Raw genomic sequence first — 10043 nt, 5'->3', positions numbered from 1 at the left:
GGAAGGCCACCGAACGTGTCCTCGGGTTGCGGATAGAGGGTCCCTGTACCAAGGGTTTCTGCTGAATATGGTTACAAAAATAAATAGGCAGTCGCCGATAATTGTCCAGGGGTGGTTCCGAAGGAATTAACCCCCAAGTGGAGGTGTGAAAACAGTGCCGAAAGCTGAATGGCACCTGGGTGAGGTGTCTAGAACGGTGACTCTGCGATACGGAACGATCTCTCAGAGTACGCAGCCTTATCCTTGCATGCGGGGTTCTACAAGGATGGACGAACCCCTTTTCCTAACTTCTTGTGGGAAGAACAATGACAACACCAAACATAGGTGTAGTAAGTGCAGTGCAAAACAACAGAACGCGCAGGGCTCCCGACAATGGGTCGGCCAATAATGCTGACCAATCTAGAGCTGGGGAGCCAATGAAGATGGATTCAATGCGATGGATCGGCCGAATCTCGGGACCTTTAGGTGGACAGAGCGACTGAAACACGAATTGCTCGATTGCTACGATGCGAGTGTGACCCCTGAACGGGGTTACATGGCACGACTGCATGCTCTGTGGTGCGAGAAACACCCGCAGCTACCTCACTTTTCGCATCAACGTCTGCGAAACCATGCCAAACTACTCCAAAAAAGGGGCTATGGAAGCGGAGCGCCTAGTCTAACACAGCTAGAATAAGCCGGCAACAGAGAAAGAGAGGCGGCACTAAGAAGGGATGAAGAACTATTCCGCTCCGGGACTTTGGAAAGCCAGATTTACTATCTCATCTAGAAAAAATCGTGTGACAACTAACAAGGTCACCTTGCAGAGAGGTGTCTTTCAGGGCGACACCACGAGCCCACTCCTCTTTTGCATTACATATTGCCACTATCTCAAGCAGCTTAGCCATTCCGACGGGTACTTTTGCGACAAACCTGCAGATCGAAATTACAAGGTCACTCATTTATTTTACATGCACGATCTTAAGATCTATGCTAAAAACAAAGAGCAACTACATCTACCTCCAGGGATTGTCGAACGATATACTAAGCAAATTGGAATGGAATTTGGGTTAGACAAATGCGCCAAGGTTTATTTGAAGCGAGGAAAACTTAATGGCATCCCTGAAGACCCTCAGCTCGTCGATAGAAGCGGTATACGACACATTTGCGCTGGAGAGACTTATACATACATGGGCGTGCCACAGAGCTGCATTCAGAATGTGACATCTATAAAGGATACTCTCCGAAGCAGATACAAACGTCTCATCCGGCAGATTTAGTATTCTGAACTGTCGGCGAGGAACAAAGTATCTGCGACGAACATGCTTGCACGAAGAAGTGGGCAAAGGAGTATTTCTGTACAAAGCAGCAGAGGAGGTTGCTGAAACACTCGGAATTAACTTCAGTATTAGGGGTGAGCAAAATGCATTAAATCTTACCTATCTCGAGTACTTACTCCTGAAAGCCCGGATTAAGAAGCACCAGAGAAATATTTTCGTGAACAGCTCCTAGATAAGAGAATGCACGGTATCTACCAAGAAATGTGGAGGATCAGACAATGTCGTGTGAGCTAACTTTTTCTTTCCTTAAATCACCCTGATTGAAGTCTGGTACGGAGGGTTTCATTTTGGAATGCCAAGACGGTGTTATTTCTACCTTAACATACCGTCGCCACACTTTGAGCCAAGACATTTCCGATGATAGCTGCAGGGCATAATGCACACCCCGAGCACTTAGCTCACTCACTATCTAGTTGTCCAACTCATGCGGGAGCGACCTACATCCAAAGGCACAATGCGGCACTAACAGTGCTTTATTACCATCTCTGTCACTCTTACGGCATTAACCTTAATATCGCTCCTCTAAATGCTCCTAGGGAAATCGAGTCAATTGTCGAGAATGAGAAGTGCCGCATATACTGGAACTTTATATGCTCGACAATTGTTTCTGTTGCACACTCGAGGCCTGACATGGTTCTTCTTGACTTCGAAAATCGAACCATGTTCGTTATCGAATTTTCGGCACCAGCTGACAAAAACATCATAGCCAAGGAGAATGAAAAGAAAGAGGGGTATAGAGACCTTATAAGGGAGTTGTAACAATTGTACCCGGAATATTCTGTTAAACTAATCGTCCTAATCACCGGCGCTCTTGGAGGTGCCAAGCTTTCACTCGTTAATAGCTTGGAAAGCATCCCTGCTGAAACTTTTCCGCGATTTCGCTGGGAGCGGGTGCAGTTTTTCAGGTTAGCACCCGCTCCCGGTCAAACCCTGCAGTTGGCCTTATGACAAATTTTTAGTTATATAAAAATTGTTCTTTAAGATTTAGTGTGCTCTTTAAGGGTATGTGATACTTCGTCGTGTGGTAAACGGGTTCAGTTCCCTTGGCTTTGTCCCAGAAAAATGAAAAATTTTTTAAACTGAATTCGCAAATTCCATAAAATATTATGAGGGGCGTACCCGAAATCTTTCTTTGAAATTATGTTACTGGTATTACTGAGAAAATAAGGCAGTATATCGCGCTTTTTTATGCAGGTTCGATCACGTTTCTCGGTAAAAAATTTTTATTCTGATGACGTCATCGTGGATTCCTGGAATCCTTATATATGTGAACTAAATTAACTAAACGTTCTCCTTTGATTTTTGCCGACAGGGGCGGCATATTTCATATCATGGTAAAAAATTCTCGATAAACAAAATTCCATTCTGATGACATCATCATGATCCCTGGAATCCTTATCTATGTGAACTAAATTGAGTAAACGTTTAAAGACGTATTAATTTTTTCACTACCATGTTATTTATTGCATTACATGATGAAATACTACGCAAAAGTCCACAGAAATATGGTGGAGGGGGGTAAGCGTCTATAAGAGGTGGCCAGTTCTACTCTTTCTTCAGTTTGTTGTCAGATGCCAGACTGTAAAACTCTTTATTTCATTTTATTCTTGACTTTATTTCCGATTGGATCAATTCTTCTAACAGTTTCAAAACCATTAACTACTTTCTCAAGTGGTGTAATGTTGGGCTTAAAGGTATGATTTAATGTGTGATCAACTGCTTCTTTACCCAACTTCAGCAATCTATGCTTTCGTCAAATCGCATTACTAGCTTTAGCAATTTCATGCAAAATGTGTTTTTGCTTATGAAAGCCCTCCTCACATGTAGACATGTTAATACCGTAGTGTTCAAAGTGTAACTGTCTCCATGTAGTCATAACATAAATATTTATTGATTTTTCATCATACCAGCAAGATAAGCACACCATTTTAAATCGTGAATAAGGCATGTCACTATTCACATGATCATCATATATATGTTTCAGATTCATCTCATCTTGTTTAAACAATACAAGCAAATTAACATTATCACGTGTAAGATGTTTCGGAATACGAACATATGTCTGACTCAAATAGAAACAGTCAACGTCCTTGTGTCTACCAATTGAAAAAATGCTTTTATATTATCTTGCTTTTCATAGGCTACATCATCAGATACAAACACTGAATTTGAATTAACATCATTTGGTATTAAAACATCATCATGCTCATTGAAAAGATAGAACTCAGCACCAGGTACTGAGTTCAGAACTTTTTATAAAAATTTGTATTTTGGTTGATTTAAAGATTTAGAGTAAACATAAACATTTTCAAATCTCAATCCATTGAAGTGTATTAATAGAGCAAACAAAGCATTTGTCTTTCCACAGTTGGAAGGTCCACAAAAGATTGCTCGCACACTGTTTGGTAACAAATGTCAGGTTTATGTAAGTTCAATCTTTAGTCTGAAAGTATCTCCCAAACAGATATGATCGTTCACGGTGACGGACCTACAGTCAGTCGTAAGCGATCCTCGAAAGAGACAAGACGTGGCAAAGGTCTGTTCAATAAAATTAATAATAATCTTCCTGTAGAGTTACATATTTCTGGATACCAGTACTGTGGACCAGGCACGAAATTGGCAAAACGAGTTGCTCGAGGTGATCCTAGAATCAACCCTTTTGACGTTTGCTTGTAAGAAGCACGATATAGTCTACACGCAAAATAGATAAAATATAGAGGCTAGAAATTCGGCTGATAGTGTACTAACTGAAGAAGCTTGGAAACGTGTCTTTGCTCAGGACGCAGGCTTAAGTGAAAAGGCAGCTGCTTGGGGAATAACTAACGCAATGAAAATTAAATCTAAATTTGCTCTGGTTCTCAAAAATAAAAGGTCTACCACCACACTCAAAAAAATAGTTGAGGCAGCTGAAAAAGCAATGATACCAAGTAATGATGATCAAACTGTTATTAAATCAGTTCTCAGAGTTGCACGTGTAGCTGTAAAAAAGACTGGCAGAAAAAGAAATGTTAAAAAACCTCGAATTTCGCCAGTTCCAAAGAAATTGTGTGGCTTTCTATCCTTTCTTGTACCCATATTTCCCGGTATAAGTGCTACTGTTGCGTAAATGTGAAAGTGCTATTGTTAACCTTGATGATAAAAACAATTTAGGATCGCATTGGGTTGCGTATAAAAAGTTTAACAATATAATAATTTATTTTGATAGCTTTGGTAACCTCAGGCCACCTTTGGATCTCTTTAAGTATCTAGGTGTTGGTAGCGTAAAACATAATCATGAAAGGTATCAAAATTATGATACAATTGTGTGTGGACATTTATGCCTTAAATTTTTATGCAATCAATTAAAATTTCTAAGTATGTATAATATAGAGGAGAGTACCCTAATATGAGATAACAAACTCTATCGATTTCACAAAAAGTTCGCCTATAATCTTTAGAAGCCCAATAAAAAATGGACTATACCACGAAATTATTCTTTATTCAAGGGCTACAAGTTAGTGATAGAACCAACAGAATGGGTCTCTTAGTTTAGCTGATATCCCGCTTTCTCATATTACGAGAATATCTCATATTCGATTACTCTCCTCTATAAAACTGTAGAGACTAATGATTTCAAGCCAGTCAAAGACTAGCCGTCATCATGGATGATTCATTGACGTTAACATTATCAAGCACTTCTTCGATCCTAGAAAATCACTATTTTTCTCCAATTGAATTGTCTCCATACAATAGTTACGCTCTTGGTCCTGTTGAATTTCTAACTTTCAAATCAATTCCCAATGTAGAAATTGGCAAAGATAAATTCTACTTGGGTAAAGAAATAATTGAAATACCTACAGAAACTTTTGAAATAGGTGATATACAGCGCTATCTACAGAATGTTTTAGTAAAAAAGGGTATCGAAATTCATATTAAGCCTAATACCCGTGCAGAAATTTTGATCTGGCCCCGGGCGGGGTCAGACCAAGCCGAGTCGGGCCCATATCGGGATTCATGGTCGGGGCCAGACCGCGGATGAAACACACGCCCAGGTCGGGGCCAGGTCGGGACTCCCGATCGGTGCCCGATCGTTCTCATAATAATACATTTTATGCATTTCGCGAATAAAGTGATTTATAAAGTATAAATATTATTATTTATTAAATATCAAAATGACTTTAAGTTAATTCTATTTAACTAGAACCTTTAAAAAAAGTGTTTTTTAGTTTAGGGTCCTCTGCTTTCGATGGCTACCCCAATCTTTGGAATTTCCAATAATTGTTCCAATATGACTTAGAGGCGCTTCCTCTGTTGTTTCTGTGTTTTCATCGCTCATGGAATTGTCACTGATCGCTGCTTCTGCTTCTAAAAAAAGTAAAATAAATAAATTATAAAACTCTAAGGCTGGCCGCTGATCTGGAAAACCGGAAATGGCTGGGAATTTTTTGAAATAGAAAAAATCCGGGAAACGACAGTGATTTTATTTTTTTACCGGAAATTTTGTAAATATTTAAAAAACAAATCCGCCTAAGTACGATTTCAAAATTTTTTAAAATAATAAATTGAATTGTTATCGATTTCAATGATGACATCATTCAACTCACAATGCATCATTTAAAAATCGTTTACTTTAGAAATTTTTCATTTTAGGTTTTTATTTTTAATTTAGAGAATTTCAAAATGCAGTCTTGAAGACTTAATAAACGAAAAATTAAAACCGTTTAAAGTTGAGTATTTTGTATAAAAAATTTTTGTATTTTATTAACAGTAAATATAAATAAATTATTTTTAAAATGAATATGTAATTTAGGTATTAAAAGGGAACAGTAATTCACTTTACAAAACGATTCGAAACCCGCTCAAGATTCAGAATTTTCCAGATTTTAACGTGGAAAAAATGAACTCTTTCAATTCGAAATCTTAGTCATTAAATAATGTAAACGTCTGCCTAAAACTTTATAAACTATTTTTATATTAAAAATAACTTCACAATAATTTATTTCTAATTAAAGGCTTTCTTTAAATTTAAAATACTGTTTAAGTTTGAAATAATCATTTTTTTATGCATTCGATTAAACATTTTTTAATTAAAGAAAAAAGAACAAATATTTCATATGTAGCAATATTTGGCGGTTCATTTTAGAATAATTAATTGAAACGAAATATTTTTAAATTTACAATTTGAAACTGAATTGTTTAATATAGAAAGCCTTGAATTGTATAGAAAAATTGAATTATTTTAAAACGCATTTAGATGTTTTAAAAAGATTCAGAATTAATTTAAAGCTGGAAATGATTTCAAATAATTTAAAAGTTTCAAAAGAATAAAAACTTCTTGGTACGATTCGTAGGAAAATTGAAAATAATTTTACAGTTCGGAATATTATTTAAAAATAATATTGAAAACGATTTTAAGATTTCCAAGATTGTTAAAAAAGAATGTGGAAGATTTTAAGAATTTTCTTTAATTTTCCAGGGGTTTCTAAATATTATAGGGAACTTTCTTTTCATTTTAAAAGATATTTAAAAATTCTAAAAAAAAATGTTAAATAAGTTTAACGTTGAATAAATTTAAAACAACTTCTACATTTCTAAAGGTTTTGAAATAAATTTTGAAGCCTTACAAGGACGTTTAAAGTATTTAGGATAAAAATAATGTAACTTCCAATTTAAGAAGTATTAAGTTAAACAAATTAAATTTTAAAATTTTCAACGTATTTAACTTGAAATTGTTAAAAATAATATAATTTTAAAAATTGTTAAAGTTTACGGATTCTATTAATATACACCTTTGAAAATGATAACGTGAATTTATTTAGCTTAAAATCGTTAAGAATAATATAATTAAAATTTTTTTTAATTCATTGATTCATTGATTGTTAGAGCCTTTCATTTTTTACGTTTAAATTACTGAGCAATTGAATATAACATTTTTTAATTAAAAAACTCTTACAACTCAATTTCAAAAGTTTAAAATGTAAGAGTTTAATTTTGAGTGCTTTAATTGTTAGATTATTTTTTGTTACTGCAAATGGAAAAATTTTTAGCTTTAGAGTTCGAATTTTTTAATTTTATTGATCGTGAAAAATGTTTGTGAACCTGGAAAAACCGGGAATTTTTTTCTTTGATTAAAACGGCTACCCTTGCATAATTTTCAGCATCAGAATCAGTACCTGATTGAGGATTTTCATCGAATTTTCCTGGCGAAAATTAAGATGATTCGAAAATAAATATTAAGTATCGGAAAATTAGATATATATTAGGGGTTTAATTGTTACAAGTATTTACGGCAGGAAAGTGGAAGAAAAGATGATGTTAATATACAAGAACCACAATAGCCAAGTGCAGGAAAGAAAGTAAGGTGACAGAATTAGAAAAAATTGGATTTTTACGTACTTACGTTGAGCATTCACAGGAAAAAATATACTTTTTTCATAAATATTTATCTTGCAAGCAGCCTTCATTGAGCAGTATAACGAAAATTTCAATTACTAAAATATATTCAAAAAGATCCACCTATTCCAATAAGTTTTCGCAGTTGGGAACTGTATGAATATCCTCTACTTCCAACAACTTCAAACCATGGTTCGACTGTAAAAACCTCAACAAAATTGGAAAAACCAAGATTTGTTGTACTTGGATTTCAAACAAACAGGAAAAATAATACTATTAGAAGCTCTAGCAACTTTGATCATTACAATATGACTAATGTAAAACTACTTTCAAATTATCAGTGTTATCCTTATGGTAATTTAGACCTTTATCGTAATCGAAATCGGTATGCTCTTCTTTATGAAATATATACAAAACTTCAAGCTAATTACTATGGTAAAGAACCGCAACCACTGCTGTCGGAATTTCAAACTAGTGCAAATTTGCCCGCTCAAACAACGACATATTGCTTAATTTTGCATGATCGTATACTTGAGTATTATAAACCAATAAGTGGTGTGGTGAAAAAGTTGGTACAAAAACTACTGTAACCAAGTAGAAATAGTTTAGTTGCATATATAATTAATTATACTCTGTTCATTTCTATTAGAAATAAAAAAAATTTAAATGAAAAAGAAAAATTATGTTGTTTTTTCAGAATTTCTTGTCCCTAGAATAATAATAATTATTATTATAATAATAAGTGCGAATAGTAGATACGCGAATGATTGGTTGGTGAACATCGTTGACATTGGAATATTCTGTCTGCTGAATCAGGTTGCATCCAATAGCTACATCAGTTTAGGAAAATGATTAGCATCTAATTTTTCAATTAGAAGTGAATTTGCTTAAAAAATGTTATTTTCAGTTTGCATTAAATAAAAAAGAAGAATTTAGATTCAATTGATTTTCTTTTATTCGCAGCAACTTGTATTTTACAAACAATTTTACAATTTTTCGATTTCTTTTTCTTCCAAGTTACACATATACTTCTCGTGTTGCTATTTTCAATCGCATATATTTTATTTACAGCAATATGTAGATTACAGATTATATCTTCCACATCAAAAGTTATACACCAGTCCTAGGTCTCTATTTCTGTCACTCCCCGACTCATTTATCCACATCACTCGTCATATTAATCACCTCGCTTGTTTCTACACATATATACAAGTTTTTTTAGAATTGCTGTACATAATCTCAACTCTAATTTGAGAATTGAATTATTTATTTTTTTGGGAAATGAATATTAATTTTTATCAACATCCATTGCCTTCTGTTATTGGATTTTGTAGTCCCCATGGAAGTCTCTCGATTGTATGAGGAAGCAGCATCCTCTTATCATCTCGCCAACTGAGGGCGATCTTGTTTTGTTCAATTGAGTGAACTTTATGTTTTCTGCTTCGAATTAACCGTTGAGGTCGAGTGAGAGTTTGATAATGCAGCAAAGTTTGCCTATAGTCCTCGAATGTAATTGTCCTCAAACTGGACCCTTTAATCCCTTTGGCTTTCTTTTCCTCCCCTTCTGTGCCCGAAACTTTACAGGAATACAATTTTGACCTTAGCCCACAAATTCAGATTAATCACAAATTCAAATTATTCGGAATCTTTTTCAATATACTCATAAAAGTTTGGTTCTATAGTGTGGTAAATCAAGCTGCCTGTGTCAGTGTAGAGTAATTTTGCTTGTCACTAAATGTGTACTTCATGTAATTATAATGAAGGTCGTAAATCATTATCTTTGATATGTCTAGAAATGTGGAGCCTATATAGACCCGTGCAGAAATCGCCCGATTTCATACTTAATACCGATCTGGCCCCGACCGGGATTCCCGATCTGGCCCTGATCGGCAGAATTCTGTGGCCCAGATTTGGGCCAGACCAGGCCAGACCGATTTCCTACCGTAACGCCATCCCTATGCGCTCACAAAATTAGTGCTGATTATTATTTTTTGATAGTGCAGTGAAATTGAAATATTATTCCTTTATAATATTTTCTAAATGATTGAAAATGCCTGAGGCAAGTACGCCACGTGTTCGGAGGCACAGAACACTAACCAGTATACCTCGAAACGTGCGTGAGGAAAATGAAAGTAAGTAATTAAGCTCTGGGGCTAATTGAAACCTAGCCTCAAATAAAGTGATCGTCAATTAAATTTTATTTTTTTAATCAATACGAATCAAATTATTATAGATGGAAATGTAAGTGATCCGGAAGTTAATACTATCCAACCCGTTCAATTGATGAATTCGGACGAAGCATAAAATTTGGATCCACTTGAAAATGAATTTCCGGCTGATGTCAACACAGTT

The sequence above is a fragment of the Belonocnema kinseyi genome, chromosome 5 (assembly GCF_010883055.1).
Source record: "Belonocnema kinseyi isolate 2016_QV_RU_SX_M_011 chromosome 5, B_treatae_v1, whole genome shotgun sequence".
In the NCBI taxonomy this organism is placed as follows: domain Eukaryota; kingdom Metazoa; phylum Arthropoda; class Insecta; order Hymenoptera; family Cynipidae; genus Belonocnema; species Belonocnema kinseyi.
Note: the sequence above shows the minus strand (reverse complement) of the source record.